This window comes from Hyperolius riggenbachi, chromosome 2 (assembly GCF_040937935.1).
Source record: "Hyperolius riggenbachi isolate aHypRig1 chromosome 2, aHypRig1.pri, whole genome shotgun sequence".
Taxonomy (NCBI): Eukaryota; Metazoa; Chordata; class Amphibia; order Anura; family Hyperoliidae; genus Hyperolius; species Hyperolius riggenbachi.
The window spans coordinates 140,463,621-140,478,464 of NC_090647.1; the positions used below are offsets into that span (position 1 = coordinate 140,463,621).

The following is a 14,844-nucleotide window of genomic DNA, read 5'->3' on the forward strand; positions in this document are numbered from 1 at the left end:
CGGTGCCTTGGAGGATGCCTGCGGCCACACTAAGCCGAAAGCGTCCGCTCTCGTCAGATCACGGAAGCTAAGCGGCTTCAGGCCTGGTTAGTAACTGCATGGGAGACTGGCTGTGAACCCCAGGTGCTGCAGGCGTTTTTTTGGGTTTGAGGCCCAATGGCTAAGAGCACGCGTGGGAAGCCTCACCTTCAAGGCGCCGGAACGGCGCCTTGTAGGTTGCCTGCGGCCACACTAAGCCGAAAGCGCCCGCTCTCATCAGATTGCGGAAGCTAAGCGGCTTCAGGCTTGGTTAGTAGCTTCATGGGAGACCGGCTGTGAACCCCAGGTGCTGCAGGCGTTTTTTTGGGTTTGAGGCCCAATGGCTATGAGCACGCGTGGGAAGCCTCACCTTCAAGGCGCCGGAAGGGCGCCTTGGAGTTTGCCTGCGGCCACACTAAGCCGAAAGCGCCCGCTCTCGTCAGATCGCGGAAGCTAAGTGGCTTCAGGCCTGTTTAGTAGCTGCATGGGAGACCGGCTGTGAACCCCAGGTGCTGCAGGCGTTTTTTTGGGTTTGAGGCCCAATGGCTATGAGCACGCGTGGGAAGCCTCACCTTCAAGGCGCCGGAACGGCGCCTTGGAGTTTGCCTGCGGTCACACTAAGCTGAAAGCGCCCGCTCTCATCAGATTGCGGAAGCTAAGCGGCTTCAGGCCTGGTTAGTAGTTGCATGGGAGACCGGCTGTGAACCCCAGGTGCTGCAGGCGTTTTTTTGGGTTTGAGGCCCAATGACTATGAGCACGCGTGGGAAGCCTCACCTTCAAGGCGCCGGAACGGCGCTTTGGAGGTTGCCTGCGGCCACACTAGGCCGAAAGCGCCCGCTCTCGTCAGATCGCGGAAGCTAAGCGGCTTCAGGCCTGGTTAGTAGCTGCATGGGAGACCGGCTGTGAACCCCAGGTGCTGCAGGCGTTTTTTTGGGTTTGAGGCCCAATGGCTGTGAGCACGCGTGGGAAGCCTCACCTTCAAGGCGCCGGAACGGCGCCATGGAGGTTGCCTGCGGCCACACTAAGCCGAAAGCGCCCGCTCTCGTCAGATCGCGGAAGTTAAGCGGCTTCAGGCCTGGTTAGTAGCTGCATGGGAGACCGGCTGTGAACCCCAGGTGCTGCAGGCGTTTTTTTGGGTTTGAGGCCCAATGGCTATGAGCACGCGTGGGAAGCCTCACCTTCAAGGCGCCGGAACGGCGCCTTGGAGGTTGCCTGCGGCCACACTAAGCCGAAAGCGCCCGCTCTCGTCAGATCGCGGAAGCTAAGCGGCTTCCGGCCTGGTTAGTAGCTGCATGGGAGACCGGCTGTGCACCCCAGGTGCTGCAGGCGTTTTTTTGGGTTTGAGGCCCAATGGCTATGAGCACGCGTGGGAAGCCTCACCTTCAAGGCGCCGGAACGGCGCCTTAGAGGTTTCCTGCGGCCACACTAAGCCGAAAGCGCCCGCTCTCGTCAGATCACGGAAGCTAAGCGGCTTCAGGCCTGGTTAGTAGCTGCATGGGAGACCGGCTGTGAACCCCAGGTGCTGCAGGCGTTTTTTTGGGTTTGAGGCCCAATGGCTATGAGCACGCGTGGGAAGCCTCACCTTCAAGGCGCCGGAACGCTCTCGTCAGATCGCAGAAGCTAAGCGGCTTCCGGCCTGGTTAGTAGCTGCATGGGAGACCGGCTGTGAACCCCAGGTGCTGCAGGCGTTTTTTTGGGTTTGAGGCCCAATGGCTATGAGCACGCGTGGGAAGCCTCACCTTCAAGGCGCCGGAACGGCGCATTGGAGGTTGCCTGCGGCCACATTAAGCCGAAAGCGCCCGCTCTCGTCACATCGCGGAAGCTAAGCGGCTTCAGGCCTGGTTAGTAGCTGCATGGGAGACCGGCTGTGAACCCCAGGTGCTGCAGGTGTTTTTTTGGGTTTGAGGCCCAATGGCTATGAGCACGCGTGGGAAGCCTCACCTTCAAGGCGCCGGAACGGCGCCTTGTAGGTTGCCTGCGGCCACACTAAGCCGAAAGCGCTCGCTCTCGTCAGATCGCGGAAGCTAAGCGGCTTCAGGCCTGGTTAGTAGCTGCATGGGAGACCGGCTGTGAACCCCAGGTGCTGCAGGTGTTTTTTTGGGTTTGAGGCCCAATGGCTATGAGCACGCGTGGGAAGCCTCACCTTCAAGGCGCCGGAACGGCGCCTTGGAGGTTTCCTGCGGCCACACTAAGCCGAAAGCGCCCGCTCTCGTCAGATCGCGGAAGCTAAGCGGCTTCAGGCCTGGTTAGTAGCTGCATGGGAGACCGGCTGTGAACCCCAGGTGCTGCAGGTGTTTTTTTGGGTTTGAGGCCCAATGGCTATGAGCACGCGTGGGAAGCCTCACCTTCAAGGCGCCGGAACGGCGCCTTAGAGGTTACCTGCGGCCACACTAAGCTGAAAGCGCCCGCTCTCGTCACATCGCGGAAGCTAAGCGGCTTCAGGCCTGGTTAGTAGCTGCATGGGAGACCGGCTGTGAACCCCAGGTGCTGCAGGCGTTTTTTTGGGTTTGAGGCCCAATGGCTATGAGCACGCGTGGGAAGCCTCACCTTCAAGGCGCCGGAACGGTGCCTTGGAGGATGCCTGCGGCCACACTAAGCCGAAAGCGCCCGCTCTCGTCAGATTGCGGAAGCTAAGCGGCTTCAGGCCTGGTTAGTAGCTTCATGGGACACCGGCTGTGAACCCCAGGTGCTGCAGGCGTTTTTTTGGGTTTGAGGCCCAATGGCTATGAGCACGCGTGGGAAGCCTCACCTTCAAGGCGCCGGAACGGCGCCTTGGAGGTTGCTTGCGGCCACACTAAGCCGAAAGCGCCCGCTCTCATCAGATTGCGGAAGCTAAGCGGCTTCAGGCCTGGTTAGTAGCTGCATGGGAGACCGGCTGTGAACCCCAGGTGCTGCAGGCGTTTTTTTGGGTTTGAGGCCCAATGACTATGAGCACGCGTGGGAAGCCTCACCTTCAAGGCGCCGGAACGGCGCTTTGGAGGTTGCCTGCGGCCACACTAGGCCGAAAGCGCCCGCTCTCGTCAGATCGCGGAAGCTAAGCGGCTTCAGGCCTGGTTAGTAGCTGCATGGGAGACCGGCTGTGAACCCCAGGTGCTGCAGGCGTTTTTTTGGGTTTGAGGCCCAATGGCTATGAGCACGCGTGGGAAGCCTCACCTTCAAGGCGCCGGAACGGTGCCTTGGAGGATGCCTGCGGCCACACTAAGCCGAAAGCGTCCGCTCTCGTCAGATCACGGAAGCTAAGCGGCTTCAGGCCTGGTTAGTAGCTGCATGGGAGACCGGCTGTGAACCCCAGGTGCTGCAGGCGTTTTTTTGGGTTTGAGGCCCAATGGCTAAGAGCACGCGTGGGAAGCCTCACCTTCAAGGCGCCGGAACGGCGCCTTGTAGGTTGCCTGCGGCCACACTAAGCCGAAAGCGCCCGCTCTCGTCAGATTGCGGAAGCTAAGCGACTTCAGGCCTGGTTAGTAGCTTCATGGGAGACCGGCTGTGAACCCCAGGTGCTGCAGGCGTTTTTTGGGGTTTGAGGCCCAATGGCTATGAGCACGCGTGGGAAGCCTCACCTTCAAGGCGCCGGAACGGCGCCTTGGAGGTTGCTTGCGGCCACACTAAGCCGAAAGCGCCCGCTCTCATCAGATTGCGGAAGCTAAGCGGCTTCAGGCCTGGTTAGTATCTGCATGGGAGACCGGCTGTGAACCCCAGGTGCTGCAGGCGTTTTTTTGGGTTTGAGGCCCAATGACTATGAGCACGCGTGGGAAGCCTCACCTTCAAGGCGCCGGAACGGCGCTTTGGAGGTTGCCTGCGGCCACACTAGGCCGAAAGCGCCCGCTCTCGTCAGATCGCGGAAGCTAAGCGGCTTCAGGCCTGGTTAGTAGCTGCATGGGAGACCGGCTGTGAACCCCAGGTGCTGCAGGCGTTTTTTTTGGGTTTGAGGCCCAATGGCTGTGAGCACGCGTGGGAAGCCTCACCTTCAAGGCGCCGGAACGGCGCCATGGAGGTTGCCTGCGGCCACACTAAGCCGAAAGCGCCCGCTCTCGTCAGATCGCGGAAGTTAAGCGGCTTCAGGCCTGGTTAGTAGCTGCATGGGAGACCGGCTGTGAACCCCAGGTGCTGCAGGCGTTTTTTTGGGTTTGAGGCCCAATGGCTATGAGCACGCGTGGGAAGCCTCACCTTCAAGGCGCCGGAACGGCGCCTTGGAGGTTGCCTGCGGCCACACTAAGCCGAAAGCGCCCGCTCTCGTCAGATCACGGAAACTAAGCGGCTTCAGGCCTGGTTAGTAGCTGCATGGGAGACCGGCTGTGAACCCCAGGTGCTGCAGGCGTTTTTTTGGGTTTGAGGCCCAATGGCTATGAGCACGCGTGGGAAGCCTCACCTTCAAGGCGCCGGAACGCTCTCGTCAGATCGCAGAAGCTAAGCGGCTTCCGGCCTGGTTAGTAGCTGCATGGGAGACCGGCTGTGAACCCCAGGTGCTGCAGGCGTTTTTTTGGGTTTGAGGCCCAATGGCTATGAGCACGCGTGGGAAGCCTCACCTTCAAGGCGCCGGAACGGCGCCTTGTAGGTTGCCTGCGGCCACACTAAGCCGAAAGCGCCCGCTCTCGTCAGATCGCGGAAGCTAAGCGGCTTCAGGCCTGGTTAGTAGCTGCATGGGAGACCGGCTGTGAACCCCAGGTGCTGCAGGTGTTTTTTTGGGTTTGAGGCCCAATGGCTATGAGCACGCGTAGGAAGCCTCACCTTCAAGGCGCCGGAACGGCGCCTTGGAGGTTTCCTGCGGCCACACTAAGCCGAAAGCGCCCGCTCTCGTCAGATCACGGAAGCTAAGCGGCTTCAGGCCTGGTTAGTAGCTGCATGGGAGACCGGCTGTGAACCCCAGGTGCTGCAGGCGTTTTTTTGGGTTTGAGGCCCAATGGCTATGAGCACGCGTGGAAAGCCTCACCTTCAAGGCGCCGGAACGGCGCCTTGGAGGTTGCCTGCGGCCACACTAAGCCGAAAGCGCCCGCTCTCGTCAGATAGCGGAAGCTAAGTGGCTTCAGGCCTGGTTAGTAGCTGCATGGGAGACCGGCTGTGAACCCCAGGTGCTGCAGGTGTTTTTTTGGGTTTGAGGCCCAATGGCTATGAGCACGCGTGGGAAGCCTCACCTTCAAGGCGCCGGAACGGCGCCTTAGAGGTTGCCTGCGGCCACACTAAGCTGAAAGCGCCCGCTCTCGTCACATCGTGGAAGCTAAGCGGCTTCAGGCCTGGTTAGTAGCTGCATGGGAGACCGGCTGTGAACCCCAGGTGCTGCAGGCGTTTTTTTGGGTTTGAGGCCCAATGGCTATGAGCACGCGTGGGAAGCCTCACCTTCAAGGCGCCGGAACGGCGCCTTAGAGGTTGCCTGCGGCCACACTAAGCTGAAAGCGCCCGCTCTCGTCACATCGTGGAAGCTAAGCGGCTTCAGGCCTGGTTAGTAGCTGCATGGGAGACCGGCTGTGAACCCCAGGTGCTGCAGGCGTTTTTTTGGGTTTGAGGCCCAATGGCTATGAGCACGCGTGGGAAGCCTCACCTTCAAGGCGCCGGAACGGCGCCCTGGAGGTTGCCTGCGGCCACACTAAGCCGAAAGCACCCGCTCTCGCCAGATCACGGAAGCTAAGCGGCTTCAGGCCTGGTTAGTAGCTGCATGGGAGACCGGCTGTGAACCCCAGGTGCTGCAGGCGGTTTTTTGGGTTTAAGGCCCAATGGCTAAGAGCACGCGTGGGAAGCCTCACCTTCAAGGCGCCGGAACGGCGCCTTGTAGGTTGCCTGCGGCCACACTAAGCTGAAAGCGCCCGCTCTCGTCAGATTGCGGAAGCTAAGCGGCTTCAGGCCTGGTTAGTAGCTGCATGGGAGACCGGCTGTGAACCCCAGGTGCTGCAGGCGTTTTTTTGGGTTTGAGGCCCAATGGCTATGAGCACGCGTGGGAAGCCTCACCTTCAAGGCGCCGGAACGGCGCCTTGGAGGTTGCCTGCGGCCACACTAAGCCGAAAGCGCCCGCTCTCATCAGATCGCGGAAGCTAAGCGGCTTCAGGCCTGGTTAGTAGCTGCATGGGAGACCGGCTGTGAACCCCAGGTGCTGCAGGCGTTTTTTTTGGGTTTGAGGCCCAATGACTATGAGCACGCGTGGGAAGCCTCACCTTCAAGGCGCCGGAACGGCGCTTTGGAGGTTGCCTGCGGCCACACTAGGCCGAAAGCGCCCGCTCTCGTCAGATCGCGGAAGCTAAGCGGCTTCAGGCCTGGTTAGTAGCTGCATGGGAGACCGGCTGTGAACCCCAGGTGCTGCAGGCGTTTTTTTGGGTTTGAGGCCCAATGGCTATGAGCATGCGTGGGAAGCCTCACCTTCAAGGCGCCGTTCCGGCGCCTTGGAGGTTGCCTGCGGCCACACTAAGCCGAAAGCGCCCGCTCTCATCAGATCGCGGAAGCTAAGCGGCTTCAGGCCTGGTTAGTAGCTGCATGGGAGACCGGCTGTGAACCCCAGGTGCTGCAGGCGTTTTTTTTGGGTTTGAGGCCCAATGGCTATGAGCACGCGTGGGAAGCCTCACCTTCAAGGCGCCGGAACGGCGCCTTGGAGGTTGCCTGCGGCCACACTAAGCCGAAAGCGCCCGCTCTCGTCACATCGCGGAAGCTAAGCGGCTTCAGGCCTGGTTAGTAGCTGCATGGGAGACCGGCTGTGAACCCCAGGTGCTGCAGGCGTTTTTTTGGGTTTGAGGCCCAATGGCTATGAGAACGCGTGGGAAGCCTCACCTTCAAGGCGCCGGAACAGCGCCCTAGAGGTTTCCTGCGGCTACAGTAAGCCGAAAGCGCCCGCTCTCGTCAGATCACGGAAGCTAAGCGGCTTCAGGCCTGGTTAGTAGCTGCATGGGAGACCGGCTGTGAACCCCAGGTGCTGCAGGCATTTTTTTGGGTTTGAGGCCCAATGGCTAAGAGCACGCGTGGGAAGCCTCACCTTCAAGGCGCCGGAACGGCGCCTTGTAGGTTTCCTGCGGCCACACTAAGCCGAAAGCGCCCGCTCTCGTCAGATCGCGGAAGCTAAGCGTCTTCAGGCCTGGTTAGTAGCTGCATGGGAGACCGGCTGTGAACCCCAAGTGCTGCAGGCGTTTTTTTGGGTTTGAGGCCCAATGGCTATGAGCACGCGTGGGAAACCTCATCTTCAAGGCGCCGGAACGGCGCCTTGGAGGTTGCCTGCGGCCACACTAAGCCGAAAGCGCCCGCTCTCGTCAGATCGCGGAAGCTAAGCGGCTTCAGGCCTGGTTAGTAGCTGCATGGGAGACCGGCTGTGAACACCAGGTGCTGCAGGCGTTTTTTTGGGTTTGAGGTCCAATGGCTATGAGCACGCGTGGGAAGCCTCACCTTCAAGGCGCCGCAGCGGCGCCTTGGAGGTTGCCTGCGGCCACACTAAGCCGAAAGCGCCTGCGCTTGTCAGATCGCGGAAGCTAAGCGGCTTCAGGCCTGGTTAGTAGCTGCATGGGAGACCGGCTGTGAACCCCAGGTGCTGCAGGCGTTTTTTTGGGTTTGAGGCCCAATGGCTATGAGCACGCATGGGAAGCCTCACCTTCAAGACGCCGGAACGGCGCCCTGGAGATCGCCTGCGGCCACACTAAGCCGAAAGCGCCCGCTCTCGTCAGATCGCGGAAGCTAAGCGGCTTCAGGCCTGGTTAGTAGCTGCATGGGAGACCGGCTGTGAACCCCAGGTGCTGCAGGTGTTTTTTTGGGTTTGAGGCCCAATGGCTATGAGCACGCGTGGGAAGCCTCACCTTCAAGGCGCCGGAACGGCGCCTTGGAGGTTGCCTGCGGCCACACTAAGCCGAAAGCGCCCGCTCTCGTCAGATCGCGGAAGCTAAGCGGCTTCAGGCCTGGTTAGTAGCTGCATGGGAGACCGGCTGTGAACCCCAGGTGCTGCAGGTGTTTTTTTGGGTTTGAGGCCCAATGGCTATGAGCACGCGTGGGAAGCCTCACCTTCAAGGCGCCGGAACGGCGCCTTGGAGGTTGCCTGCGGCCACACTAAGCCGAAAGCGCCCGTTCTCGTCAGATCACGGAAGCTAAGCGGCTTCAGGCCTGGTTAGTAGCTGCATTGGAGACCGGCTGTGAACCCCAGGTGCTGCAGGTGTTTTTTTGGGTTTGAGACCCAATGGCTATGAGCACGCGTTGGAAGCCTCACCTTCAAGGCGCCGGAACGGCGCCTTGGAGGTTGCCTGCGGCCACACTAAGCCGAAAGCGCCCGCTCTCGTCAGATCGCGGAAGCTAAGCGGCTTCAGGCCTGGTTAGTAGTTGCATGGGAGACCGGCTGTGAACCCCAGGTGCTGCAGCCGATTTTTTGGGTTTGAGGCCCAATGGCTATGAGCACGCGTGGGAAGCCTCACCTTCAAGGCGCCGGAACGGCGCCTGGGAGGTTGCCTGCGGCCACACTAAGCCGAAAGCGCCCGCTCTCGTCAGATCACGGAAGCTAAGCGGCTTCAGGCCTGGTTAGTAGCTGCATGGGAGACCGGCTGTGAACCCCAGGTGCTGCAGGCGTTTTTTTGGGTTTGAGGCCCAATGGCTATGAGCACGCGTGGGAAGCCTCACCTTCAAGGCGCCGGAACGGCGCCTTGTATGTTGCCTGCGGCCTCACTAAGCCGAAAGCGCCCGCTCTCGTCAGATCGCGGAAGCTAAGCGGCTTCAGGCCTGGTTAGTAGCTGCATGGGAGACCGGCTGTGAACCCCAGGTGCTGCAGGCGTTCTTTTGGGTTTGAGGCCCAATGGCTATGAGCACACGTGGGAAGCCTCACCTTCAAGGCGCCTTGGAGGTTGCCTGCGGCCACACTAAGCCGAAAGCGCCCGCTCTCGTCAGATTGCGGAAGCTAAGCGGCTTCAGGCCTGGTTAGTAGCTGCATGGGAGACCGGCTGTGAACCCCAGGTGCTGCAGGCGTTTTTTTTGGGTTTGAGGCCCAATGGCTATGAGCACGCGTGGGAAGCCTCACCTTCAAGGCGCCGGAACGGCGCCTTGGATGTTGCCTGCTGCCACACTAAGCCGAAAGCGCCCGCTCTCGTCGGATCGCGGAAGCTAAGCGGCTTCAGGCCTGGTTAGTAGCTGCATGGGAGACCGGCTGTGAACCCCAGGTGCTGCAGGTGTTTTTTTGGGTTTGAGGCCCAATGGCTATGAGCACGCGTGGGAAGCCTCACCTTCAAGGCGCCGTTGGTTGCCTGCGGCCACACTAAGCCAAAAGCGCCCGCTCTCGTCAGATCGTGGAAGCTAAGCGGCTTTAGGCCTGGTTAGTAGCTGCATGGGAGACCGGCTGTGAACCCCAGGTGCTGCAGGCGTTTTTTTGAGTTTGAGGCCCAATGGCTATGAGCACGCGTGGGAAGCCTCACCTTCAAGGCGCCGGAACGGCGCCTTGGAGGTTGCCTGCGGCCACACTAAGCCGAATGCGCCCGCTCTCGTCAGATTGCGGAAGCTAAGCGGCTTCAGGCCTGGTTAGTAGCTGCATGGGAGACCGGCTGTGAACCCCAGGTGCTGCAGGAGTTTTTTTTGGGTTTGAGGCCCAATGGCTATGAGCACGCGTGGGAATCCTCACCTTCAAGGCGCCGGAACGGCGCCCTGGAGGTTACCTGCGGCCACACTAAGCCGAAAGCGCCCGCTCTCGTCAGATCGCGGAAGCTAAGCGGCTTCAGGCCTGGTTAGTAGCTGCATGGGAGACCGGCTGTGAACCCCAGGTGCTGCAGGTGTTTTTTTGGGTTTGAGGCCCAATGGCTATGAGCACGCGTGGGAAGCCTCACCTTCAAGGCGCCGGAACGGCGCCCTGTAGGTTGCCTGCGGCCACACTAAGCCGAAAGCGCCCGCTCTCGTCAGATCGCGGAAGCTAAGCGGCTTCAGGCCTGGTTAGTAGCTGCATGGGAGACCGGCTGTGAACCCCAGGTGCTGCAGGTGTTTTTTTGGGTTTGAGACCCAATGGCTATGAGCACGCGTGGGAAGCCTCACCTTCAAGGCGCCGGAACGGCGCTCTGGAGGTTGTCTGCGGCCACACTAAGCCGAAAGCGCCCGCTCTCGTCAGATCACGGAAGCTAGGCGGCTTCAGGCCTGGTGAGTAGCTGCATGGGAGACCGGCTGTGAACCCCAGGTGCTGCAGGCGTTTTTTTGGGTTTGAGGCCCAATGGCTATGAGCACGCGTGGGAAGCCTCACCTTCAAGGCGCCGGAACGGCGCCTTGGAGGTTGCCTGCGGCCACACTAAGCCGAAAGCGCCCGCTCTCGTCAGATCGCGGAAGCTAAGCGGCTTCAGGCCTGGTTAGTAGCTGCATGGGAGACCGGCTGTGAACCCCAGGTGCTGCAGGAGTTTTTTTGGGTTTGAGGCCCAATGGCTATGAGCACGCGTGGGAAGCCTCACCTTCAAGGCGCCGGAACAGCGCCTTGGAGGTTGCCTGCGGCCACACTAAGCTGAAAGCGCCCGCTCTCGTCAGATCGCGGAAGCTAAGCGGCTTCAGGCCTGGTTAGTAGCTGCATGGGAGACCGGCTGTGAACCCCAGGTGCTGCAGGCGTTTTTTTGGGTTTGAGGCCCAATGGCTATGAGCACGCGTGGGAAGCCTCACCTTCAAGGCGCCAGAACGGCGCCCTGGAGGTTGCCTGCGGCCACACTAAGCCGAAAGCGCCCGCTCTCGTCAGATCGCGGAAGCTAAGCGACTTCAGGCCTGGTTAGTAGCTGCATGGGAGACCGGCTGTGAACCCCAGGTGCTGCAGGCGTTTTTTTGGGTTTGAGGCCCAATGGCTATGAGCACGCGTGGTGAGCCTCACCTTCAAGGCGCCGGAACGGCGCCCTGGAGGTTGCCTGCGGCCACACTAAGCCGAAAGCGCCCGCTCTCGTCAGATCGCGGAAGCTAAGCGGCTTCAGGCCTGGTTAGTAGCTGCATGGGAGACCGGCTGTGAACCCCAGGTGCTGCAGCCGTTTTTTTGGGTTTGAGGCCCAATGGCTATGAGCACGCGTGGAAAGCCTCACCTTCAAGGCGCCGGAACGGCGCTTTGGAGGTAGCCTGCGGCCACACTAAGCCGAAAGCGCCCGCTCTCGTCAGATCGTGGAAGCTAAGCGGTTTCAGGCCTGGTTAGTAGCTGCATGGGAGACCGGCTGTGAACCCCATTTGCTGCAGGCGTTTTTTTGGGTTTGAGGCCCAATGGCTATGAGCACGCGTGGGAAGCCTCACCTTCAAGGCGCCGGAACGGCGCCTTGGAGGTTGCCTGCGGCCACACTAAGCCGAAAGCGCCCGCTCTCGTCAGATCGCAGAAGCTAAGCGGCTTCATACCTGGTTAGTAGCTGCATGGGAGACCGGCTGTGAACCCCAGGTGCTGCAGGCGTTTTTTTGGGTTTGAGGCCCAATGGCTATGAGCACGCGTGGGAAGCCTCACCTTCAAGGCGCCGGAACGGCGCCTTAGAGGTTGCCTGAGGCCACACTAAGCCGAAAGCGCCCGCTCTCGTCAAATCGCGGAAGCTAAGCGGCTTCAGGCCTGGTTAGTAGCTGCGTGGGAGACCGGCTGTGAACCCCAGGTGCTGCAGGCGTTTTTTTGGGTTTGAGGCCCAATGGCTATGAGCACGCATGGGAAGCCTCACCTTCAAGGCGCCGGAACGGCGCCCTGGAGGTTGCCTGCGGCCACACTAAGCCGAAAGCGCCCGCTCTCGTCAGATCGCGGAAGCTAAGCGGCTTCAGGCCTGGTTAGTAGCTGAATGGGAGACCGGCTGTGAACCCCAGGTGCTGCAGGCTTTTTTTTGGGTTTGAGGCCCAACGGCTATGAGCACGCGTGGGAAGCCTCACCTTCAAGGCGCCGGAACGGCGCTCTGGAGGTTGCCTGCGGCCACACTAAGCCGAAAGCGCCCGTTCTCGTCAGATCGCGGAAGCTAAGCGGCTTCAGGCCTGGTTAGTAGCTGCATGGGAGACCGGCTGTGAACCCCAGGTGCTGCAGGCGTTTTTTTGGGTTTGAGACCCAATGGCTATGAGCACGCGTGGGAAGCCTCACCTTCAAGGCGCCGGAACGGCGCCCTGGAGGGTGCCTGCGGCCACACTAAGCCGAAAGCGCCCGCTCTCGTCAGATCGAGGAAGCTAAGCGGCTTCAGGCCTGGTTAGTAGCTGCATGGGAGACCGGCTGTGAACCCCAGGTGCTGCAGGCGTTTTTTTGGGTTTGAGGCCCAATGGCTATGAGCACGCGTGGGAAGCCTCACCTTCAAGGCGCCGGAACGGCGCCTTGGAGGTTACCTGCGGCCACACTAAGCCGAAAGCGCCCGCTCTCGTCAGATCGCGGAAGCTAAGCGGTTTCAGGCCTGGTTAGTAGCTGCATGGGAGACCGGCTGTGAACCCCATTTGCTGCAGGTGTTTTTTTGGGTTTGAGGCCCAATGGCTATAAGCACGCGTGGGAAGCCTCACCTTCAAGGCGCCGGAACGGCGCCCTGGAGGTTGCCTGCGGCCACACTAAGCCAAAAGCGCCCGCTCTCGTCAGATCGTGGAAGCTAAGCGGCTTCATGCCTGGTTAGTAGCTGCATGGGAGACCGGCTGTGAACCCCAGGTGCTGCAGGCGTTTTTTTGGGTTTGAGGCCCAATGGCTATGAGCACGCGTGGGAAGCCTCACCTTCAAGGCGCCGGAACGGCGCCTTGGAGGTTGCCTGCGGCCACACTAAGCCGAAAGCGCCCGCTCTCGTCATATCGCGGAAGCTAAGCGGCTTCAGGCCTGGTTAGTAGCTGCATGGGAGACCGGCTGTGAACCCCAGGTGCTGCAGGCGTTTTTTTGGGTTTGAGGCCCAATGGCTATGAGCACGCGTGTGAAGCCTCACCTTCAAGGCGCCGGAACGGCGCCCTGGAGGTTGCCTGCGGCCACACTAAGCCGAAAGCGCCCGCTCTCGTCAGATCGCGGAAGCTAAGCAGCTTCAGGCCTGGTTAGTAGCTGCATGGGAGACCGGCTGTGAACCCCAGGTGCTGCAGGTGTTTTTTTGGGTTTGAGGCCCAATGGCTATGAGCACGCGTGGGAAGCCTCACCTTCAAGGCGCCGGAACGGCGCCCTGGAGGTTGCCTGCGGCCACACTAATCCGAAAGCGCCTGTTCTCGTCAGATCACGGAAGCTAAGCGGCTTCAGGCCTGGTTAGTAGCTGCATGGGAGACCGGCTGTGAACCCCAGGTGCTGCAGGCGTTTTTTTGGGTTTGAGGCCCAATGGCTATGAGCACGCGTGGGAAGCCTCACCTTCATGGCGCCGGAACGGCGCCTTGGAGGTTGCCTGCGGCCACACTAAGCCGAAAGCGCCCGCTCTCGTCAGATCGTGGAAGCTAAGCGGCTTCAGGCCTGGTTAGTAGCTGCATGGGAGACCGGCTGTGAACCCCAGGTGCTGCAGGCGTTTTTTTGGGTTTGAGGCCCAATGGCTATGAGCACGCGTGGGAAGCCTCACCTTCAAGGCGCCGGAACGGCGCCCTGGAGGTTGCCTGCGGCCACACTAAGCCGAAAGCGCCCGCTCTCGTCAGATCGCGGAAGCTAAGCGGCTTCAGGCCTGGTTAGTAGCTGCATGGGAGACCGGCTGTGAACCCCAGGTGCTGCAGGCGTTTTTTTTGGTTTGAGGCCCAATGGCTATGAGCACGCGTGGGAAGCCTCACCTTCAAGGCGCCGGAACGGCGCCCTGCAGGTTGCCTGCGGCCACACTAAGCCGAAAGCGCCCGCTCTCGTCAGATTGCGGAAGCTAAGCGGCTTCAGGCCTGGTTAGTAGCTGCATGGGAGACTGGCTGTGAACCCCAGGTGCTGCAGGCGTTTTTTTGGGTTTGAGACCCAATGGCTATGAGCACGCGTGGGAAGCCTCACCTTCAAGGCGCCGGAACGGCGCCCTGGAGGTTGCCTGCGGCCACACTAAGCCGAAAGCGCCCGCTCTCGTCAGATCGCGGAAGCTAAGCGGCTTCAGGCATGCTTAGCAGCTGCATGGGAGACCGGCTTTGAACCCCAGGTACTGCAGGCCTTTTTTTGGGTTTGAGGCCCAATGGCTATGAGCACGCGTGGGAAGCCTCACCTTCAAGGCGCCGGAACGGCGCCTTGGAGGTTGCCTGCAGCCACACTAAGCCGAAAGCGCCCGCTCTCGTCAGATTGCGGAAGCTAAGCGGCTTCAGGCCTGGTTAGTAGCTGCATGGGAGACCGGCTGTGAACCCCAGGTGCTGCAGGCCTTTTTTTGGGTTTGAGGCCCAATGGCTATGAGCACGCGTGGGAAGCCTCACCTTCAAGGTGCCGGAACGGCGCACTGGAGGTTGCCTGCGGCCACACTAAGCCGAATGCGCCCGCTCTCGTCAGATTGCGGAAGCTAAGCGGCTTCAGGCCTGGTTAGTAGCTGCATGGGAGACCGGCTGTGAACCCCAGGTGCTGCAGGTGTTTTTTTGTGTTTGAGGCCCAATGGCTATGAGCACGCGTGGGAAGCGTCACCTTCAAGGCGCCGGAACAGCGCCTTGGAGGTTGCCTGCGGCCACACTAAGCCGAAAGCGCCCGCTCTCGTCAGATCGTGGAAGCTAAGCGGCTTCAGGCCTGGTTAGTAGCTGCATGGGAGACCGGCTGTGAACCCCAGGTGCTGCAGGCGTTTTTTTGGGTTTGAGGCCCAATGGCTATGAGCACGCGTGGGAAGCCTCACCTTCAAGGCGCCGGAACGGCGCCCTGGAGGTTGCCTGCGGCCACACTAAGCCGAAGGCGCCCGCTCTCGGCAGATTGCGGAAGCTAAGCGGCTTCAGGCCTGGTTAGTAGCTGCATAGGAGACCGGCTGTGAACCCCAGGTGCTGCAGGCGTTTTTTTGGGTTTGAGGCCCAATGGCTATGAGCACGCGTGGGAAGCCTCACCTTCAAGGCGCCGGAACGGCA

The 14,844-nt window shown here is 60.8% G+C and overlaps 8 non-coding genes and 64 pseudogenes across 8 annotated transcripts; all 72 read left to right on the plus strand.

The window, feature by feature from the left end:
- The first annotated feature begins 16 nt into the window (after positions 1–16).
- LOC137552334 (5S ribosomal RNA) lies at positions 17–135 on the plus strand (annotated as a pseudogene).
- Positions 136–218: 83 nt separating this feature from the next.
- LOC137548096 (5S ribosomal RNA) lies at positions 219–337 on the plus strand (annotated as a pseudogene).
- Positions 338–420: 83 nt separating this feature from the next.
- LOC137548000 (5S ribosomal RNA) lies at positions 421–539 on the plus strand (annotated as a pseudogene).
- Positions 540–622: 83 nt separating this feature from the next.
- Positions 623–741, plus strand: LOC137558556 (5S ribosomal RNA; annotated as a pseudogene).
- An 83-nt stretch (positions 742–824) lies between these two features.
- LOC137557033 (5S ribosomal RNA) lies at positions 825–943 on the plus strand (annotated as a pseudogene).
- Positions 944–1,026: 83 nt separating this feature from the next.
- On the plus strand, positions 1,027–1,145 carry LOC137555295 (5S ribosomal RNA). Its single transcript, XR_011027987.1, has one exon. It is a non-coding gene; the product is annotated as a 5S ribosomal RNA (ribosomal RNA).
- Positions 1,146–1,228: 83 nt separating this feature from the next.
- LOC137550649 (5S ribosomal RNA) lies at positions 1,229–1,347 on the plus strand (annotated as a pseudogene).
- Positions 1,348–1,430: 83 nt separating this feature from the next.
- On the plus strand, positions 1,431–1,549 carry LOC137548822 (5S ribosomal RNA; annotated as a pseudogene).
- Positions 1,550–1,789: 240 nt separating this feature from the next.
- LOC137552804 (5S ribosomal RNA) lies at positions 1,790–1,908 on the plus strand (annotated as a pseudogene).
- An 83-nt stretch (positions 1,909–1,991) lies between these two features.
- Positions 1,992–2,110, plus strand: LOC137559386 (5S ribosomal RNA; annotated as a pseudogene).
- An 83-nt stretch (positions 2,111–2,193) lies between these two features.
- LOC137558108 (5S ribosomal RNA) lies at positions 2,194–2,312 on the plus strand (annotated as a pseudogene).
- Positions 2,313–2,395: 83 nt separating this feature from the next.
- Positions 2,396–2,514, plus strand: LOC137552687 (5S ribosomal RNA; annotated as a pseudogene).
- An 83-nt stretch (positions 2,515–2,597) lies between these two features.
- On the plus strand, positions 2,598–2,716 carry LOC137549185 (5S ribosomal RNA; annotated as a pseudogene).
- An 83-nt stretch (positions 2,717–2,799) lies between these two features.
- Positions 2,800–2,918, plus strand: LOC137559232 (5S ribosomal RNA; annotated as a pseudogene).
- An 83-nt stretch (positions 2,919–3,001) lies between these two features.
- Positions 3,002–3,120, plus strand: LOC137557036 (5S ribosomal RNA; annotated as a pseudogene).
- An 83-nt stretch (positions 3,121–3,203) lies between these two features.
- Positions 3,204–3,322, plus strand: LOC137549321 (5S ribosomal RNA; annotated as a pseudogene).
- Positions 3,323–3,405: 83 nt separating this feature from the next.
- Positions 3,406–3,524, plus strand: LOC137549785 (5S ribosomal RNA; annotated as a pseudogene).
- Positions 3,525–3,607: 83 nt separating this feature from the next.
- LOC137559231 (5S ribosomal RNA) lies at positions 3,608–3,726 on the plus strand (annotated as a pseudogene).
- An 83-nt stretch (positions 3,727–3,809) lies between these two features.
- Positions 3,810–3,928, plus strand: LOC137557037 (5S ribosomal RNA; annotated as a pseudogene).
- Positions 3,929–4,012: 84 nt separating this feature from the next.
- Positions 4,013–4,131, plus strand: LOC137555306 (5S ribosomal RNA). Its single transcript, XR_011027998.1, has one exon. It is a non-coding gene; the product is annotated as a 5S ribosomal RNA (ribosomal RNA).
- Positions 4,132–4,214: 83 nt separating this feature from the next.
- LOC137549942 (5S ribosomal RNA) lies at positions 4,215–4,333 on the plus strand (annotated as a pseudogene).
- A 240-nt stretch (positions 4,334–4,573) lies between these two features.
- LOC137557266 (5S ribosomal RNA) lies at positions 4,574–4,692 on the plus strand (annotated as a pseudogene).
- An 83-nt stretch (positions 4,693–4,775) lies between these two features.
- LOC137548823 (5S ribosomal RNA) lies at positions 4,776–4,894 on the plus strand (annotated as a pseudogene).
- An 83-nt stretch (positions 4,895–4,977) lies between these two features.
- Positions 4,978–5,096, plus strand: LOC137550896 (5S ribosomal RNA; annotated as a pseudogene).
- Positions 5,097–5,179: 83 nt separating this feature from the next.
- On the plus strand, positions 5,180–5,298 carry LOC137552875 (5S ribosomal RNA; annotated as a pseudogene).
- An 83-nt stretch (positions 5,299–5,381) lies between these two features.
- Positions 5,382–5,500, plus strand: LOC137552876 (5S ribosomal RNA; annotated as a pseudogene).
- An 83-nt stretch (positions 5,501–5,583) lies between these two features.
- Positions 5,584–5,702, plus strand: LOC137548528 (5S ribosomal RNA; annotated as a pseudogene).
- Positions 5,703–5,785: 83 nt separating this feature from the next.
- On the plus strand, positions 5,786–5,904 carry LOC137548070 (5S ribosomal RNA; annotated as a pseudogene).
- Positions 5,905–5,987: 83 nt separating this feature from the next.
- On the plus strand, positions 5,988–6,106 carry LOC137553057 (5S ribosomal RNA). Its single transcript, XR_011027209.1, has one exon. It is a non-coding gene; the product is annotated as a 5S ribosomal RNA (ribosomal RNA).
- Positions 6,107–6,190: 84 nt separating this feature from the next.
- Positions 6,191–6,309, plus strand: LOC137557038 (5S ribosomal RNA; annotated as a pseudogene).
- Positions 6,310–6,392: 83 nt separating this feature from the next.
- Positions 6,393–6,511, plus strand: LOC137553174 (5S ribosomal RNA). The gene has a single exon (XR_011027221.1). It is a non-coding gene; the product is annotated as a 5S ribosomal RNA (ribosomal RNA).
- Positions 6,512–6,595: 84 nt separating this feature from the next.
- Positions 6,596–6,714, plus strand: LOC137549902 (5S ribosomal RNA; annotated as a pseudogene).
- An 83-nt stretch (positions 6,715–6,797) lies between these two features.
- On the plus strand, positions 6,798–6,916 carry LOC137552639 (5S ribosomal RNA; annotated as a pseudogene).
- Positions 6,917–6,999: 83 nt separating this feature from the next.
- Positions 7,000–7,118, plus strand: LOC137551721 (5S ribosomal RNA; annotated as a pseudogene).
- Positions 7,119–7,201: 83 nt separating this feature from the next.
- Positions 7,202–7,320, plus strand: LOC137555660 (5S ribosomal RNA). Its single transcript, XR_011028334.1, has one exon. It is a non-coding gene; the product is annotated as a 5S ribosomal RNA (ribosomal RNA).
- An 83-nt stretch (positions 7,321–7,403) lies between these two features.
- On the plus strand, positions 7,404–7,522 carry LOC137551803 (5S ribosomal RNA; annotated as a pseudogene).
- An 83-nt stretch (positions 7,523–7,605) lies between these two features.
- On the plus strand, positions 7,606–7,724 carry LOC137557268 (5S ribosomal RNA; annotated as a pseudogene).
- Positions 7,725–7,807: 83 nt separating this feature from the next.
- On the plus strand, positions 7,808–7,926 carry LOC137557269 (5S ribosomal RNA; annotated as a pseudogene).
- Positions 7,927–8,009: 83 nt separating this feature from the next.
- LOC137549449 (5S ribosomal RNA) lies at positions 8,010–8,128 on the plus strand (annotated as a pseudogene).
- Positions 8,129–8,211: 83 nt separating this feature from the next.
- On the plus strand, positions 8,212–8,330 carry LOC137557836 (5S ribosomal RNA; annotated as a pseudogene).
- Positions 8,331–8,413: 83 nt separating this feature from the next.
- LOC137559094 (5S ribosomal RNA) lies at positions 8,414–8,532 on the plus strand (annotated as a pseudogene).
- An 83-nt stretch (positions 8,533–8,615) lies between these two features.
- Positions 8,616–8,734, plus strand: LOC137558257 (5S ribosomal RNA; annotated as a pseudogene).
- Positions 8,735–8,806: 72 nt separating this feature from the next.
- LOC137558783 (5S ribosomal RNA) lies at positions 8,807–8,925 on the plus strand (annotated as a pseudogene).
- Positions 8,926–9,009: 84 nt separating this feature from the next.
- On the plus strand, positions 9,010–9,128 carry LOC137549369 (5S ribosomal RNA; annotated as a pseudogene).
- Positions 9,129–9,198: 70 nt separating this feature from the next.
- LOC137548608 (5S ribosomal RNA) lies at positions 9,199–9,317 on the plus strand (annotated as a pseudogene).
- An 83-nt stretch (positions 9,318–9,400) lies between these two features.
- Positions 9,401–9,519, plus strand: LOC137549817 (5S ribosomal RNA; annotated as a pseudogene).
- Positions 9,520–9,603: 84 nt separating this feature from the next.
- Positions 9,604–9,722, plus strand: LOC137556610 (5S ribosomal RNA). The gene has a single exon (XR_011029252.1). It is a non-coding gene; the product is annotated as a 5S ribosomal RNA (ribosomal RNA).
- An 83-nt stretch (positions 9,723–9,805) lies between these two features.
- On the plus strand, positions 9,806–9,924 carry LOC137557270 (5S ribosomal RNA; annotated as a pseudogene).
- An 83-nt stretch (positions 9,925–10,007) lies between these two features.
- On the plus strand, positions 10,008–10,126 carry LOC137552736 (5S ribosomal RNA; annotated as a pseudogene).
- An 83-nt stretch (positions 10,127–10,209) lies between these two features.
- LOC137558877 (5S ribosomal RNA) lies at positions 10,210–10,328 on the plus strand (annotated as a pseudogene).
- Positions 10,329–10,411: 83 nt separating this feature from the next.
- On the plus strand, positions 10,412–10,530 carry LOC137557104 (5S ribosomal RNA; annotated as a pseudogene).
- Positions 10,531–10,613: 83 nt separating this feature from the next.
- Positions 10,614–10,732, plus strand: LOC137558908 (5S ribosomal RNA; annotated as a pseudogene).
- An 83-nt stretch (positions 10,733–10,815) lies between these two features.
- Positions 10,816–10,934, plus strand: LOC137559436 (5S ribosomal RNA; annotated as a pseudogene).
- Positions 10,935–11,017: 83 nt separating this feature from the next.
- On the plus strand, positions 11,018–11,136 carry LOC137553559 (5S ribosomal RNA; annotated as a pseudogene).
- An 83-nt stretch (positions 11,137–11,219) lies between these two features.
- On the plus strand, positions 11,220–11,338 carry LOC137552496 (5S ribosomal RNA; annotated as a pseudogene).
- Positions 11,339–11,421: 83 nt separating this feature from the next.
- LOC137551854 (5S ribosomal RNA) lies at positions 11,422–11,540 on the plus strand (annotated as a pseudogene).
- An 83-nt stretch (positions 11,541–11,623) lies between these two features.
- Positions 11,624–11,742, plus strand: LOC137555513 (5S ribosomal RNA). The gene has a single exon (XR_011028194.1). It is a non-coding gene; the product is annotated as a 5S ribosomal RNA (ribosomal RNA).
- An 83-nt stretch (positions 11,743–11,825) lies between these two features.
- On the plus strand, positions 11,826–11,944 carry LOC137557148 (5S ribosomal RNA; annotated as a pseudogene).
- Positions 11,945–12,027: 83 nt separating this feature from the next.
- LOC137548788 (5S ribosomal RNA) lies at positions 12,028–12,146 on the plus strand (annotated as a pseudogene).
- An 83-nt stretch (positions 12,147–12,229) lies between these two features.
- On the plus strand, positions 12,230–12,348 carry LOC137552721 (5S ribosomal RNA; annotated as a pseudogene).
- An 83-nt stretch (positions 12,349–12,431) lies between these two features.
- LOC137552669 (5S ribosomal RNA) lies at positions 12,432–12,550 on the plus strand (annotated as a pseudogene).
- An 83-nt stretch (positions 12,551–12,633) lies between these two features.
- LOC137549384 (5S ribosomal RNA) lies at positions 12,634–12,752 on the plus strand (annotated as a pseudogene).
- An 83-nt stretch (positions 12,753–12,835) lies between these two features.
- On the plus strand, positions 12,836–12,954 carry LOC137548427 (5S ribosomal RNA; annotated as a pseudogene).
- Positions 12,955–13,037: 83 nt separating this feature from the next.
- On the plus strand, positions 13,038–13,156 carry LOC137547939 (5S ribosomal RNA; annotated as a pseudogene).
- Positions 13,157–13,239: 83 nt separating this feature from the next.
- LOC137558606 (5S ribosomal RNA) lies at positions 13,240–13,358 on the plus strand (annotated as a pseudogene).
- An 83-nt stretch (positions 13,359–13,441) lies between these two features.
- LOC137551402 (5S ribosomal RNA) lies at positions 13,442–13,560 on the plus strand. Its single transcript, XR_011027019.1, has one exon. It is a non-coding gene; the product is annotated as a 5S ribosomal RNA (ribosomal RNA).
- Positions 13,561–13,643: 83 nt separating this feature from the next.
- Positions 13,644–13,762, plus strand: LOC137548997 (5S ribosomal RNA; annotated as a pseudogene).
- An 83-nt stretch (positions 13,763–13,845) lies between these two features.
- On the plus strand, positions 13,846–13,964 carry LOC137554084 (5S ribosomal RNA; annotated as a pseudogene).
- Positions 13,965–14,047: 83 nt separating this feature from the next.
- Positions 14,048–14,166, plus strand: LOC137557192 (5S ribosomal RNA; annotated as a pseudogene).
- An 83-nt stretch (positions 14,167–14,249) lies between these two features.
- On the plus strand, positions 14,250–14,368 carry LOC137548906 (5S ribosomal RNA; annotated as a pseudogene).
- Positions 14,369–14,451: 83 nt separating this feature from the next.
- On the plus strand, positions 14,452–14,570 carry LOC137558607 (5S ribosomal RNA; annotated as a pseudogene).
- An 83-nt stretch (positions 14,571–14,653) lies between these two features.
- LOC137553215 (5S ribosomal RNA) lies at positions 14,654–14,772 on the plus strand (annotated as a pseudogene).
- Positions 14,773–14,844: the final 72 nt, after the last annotated feature.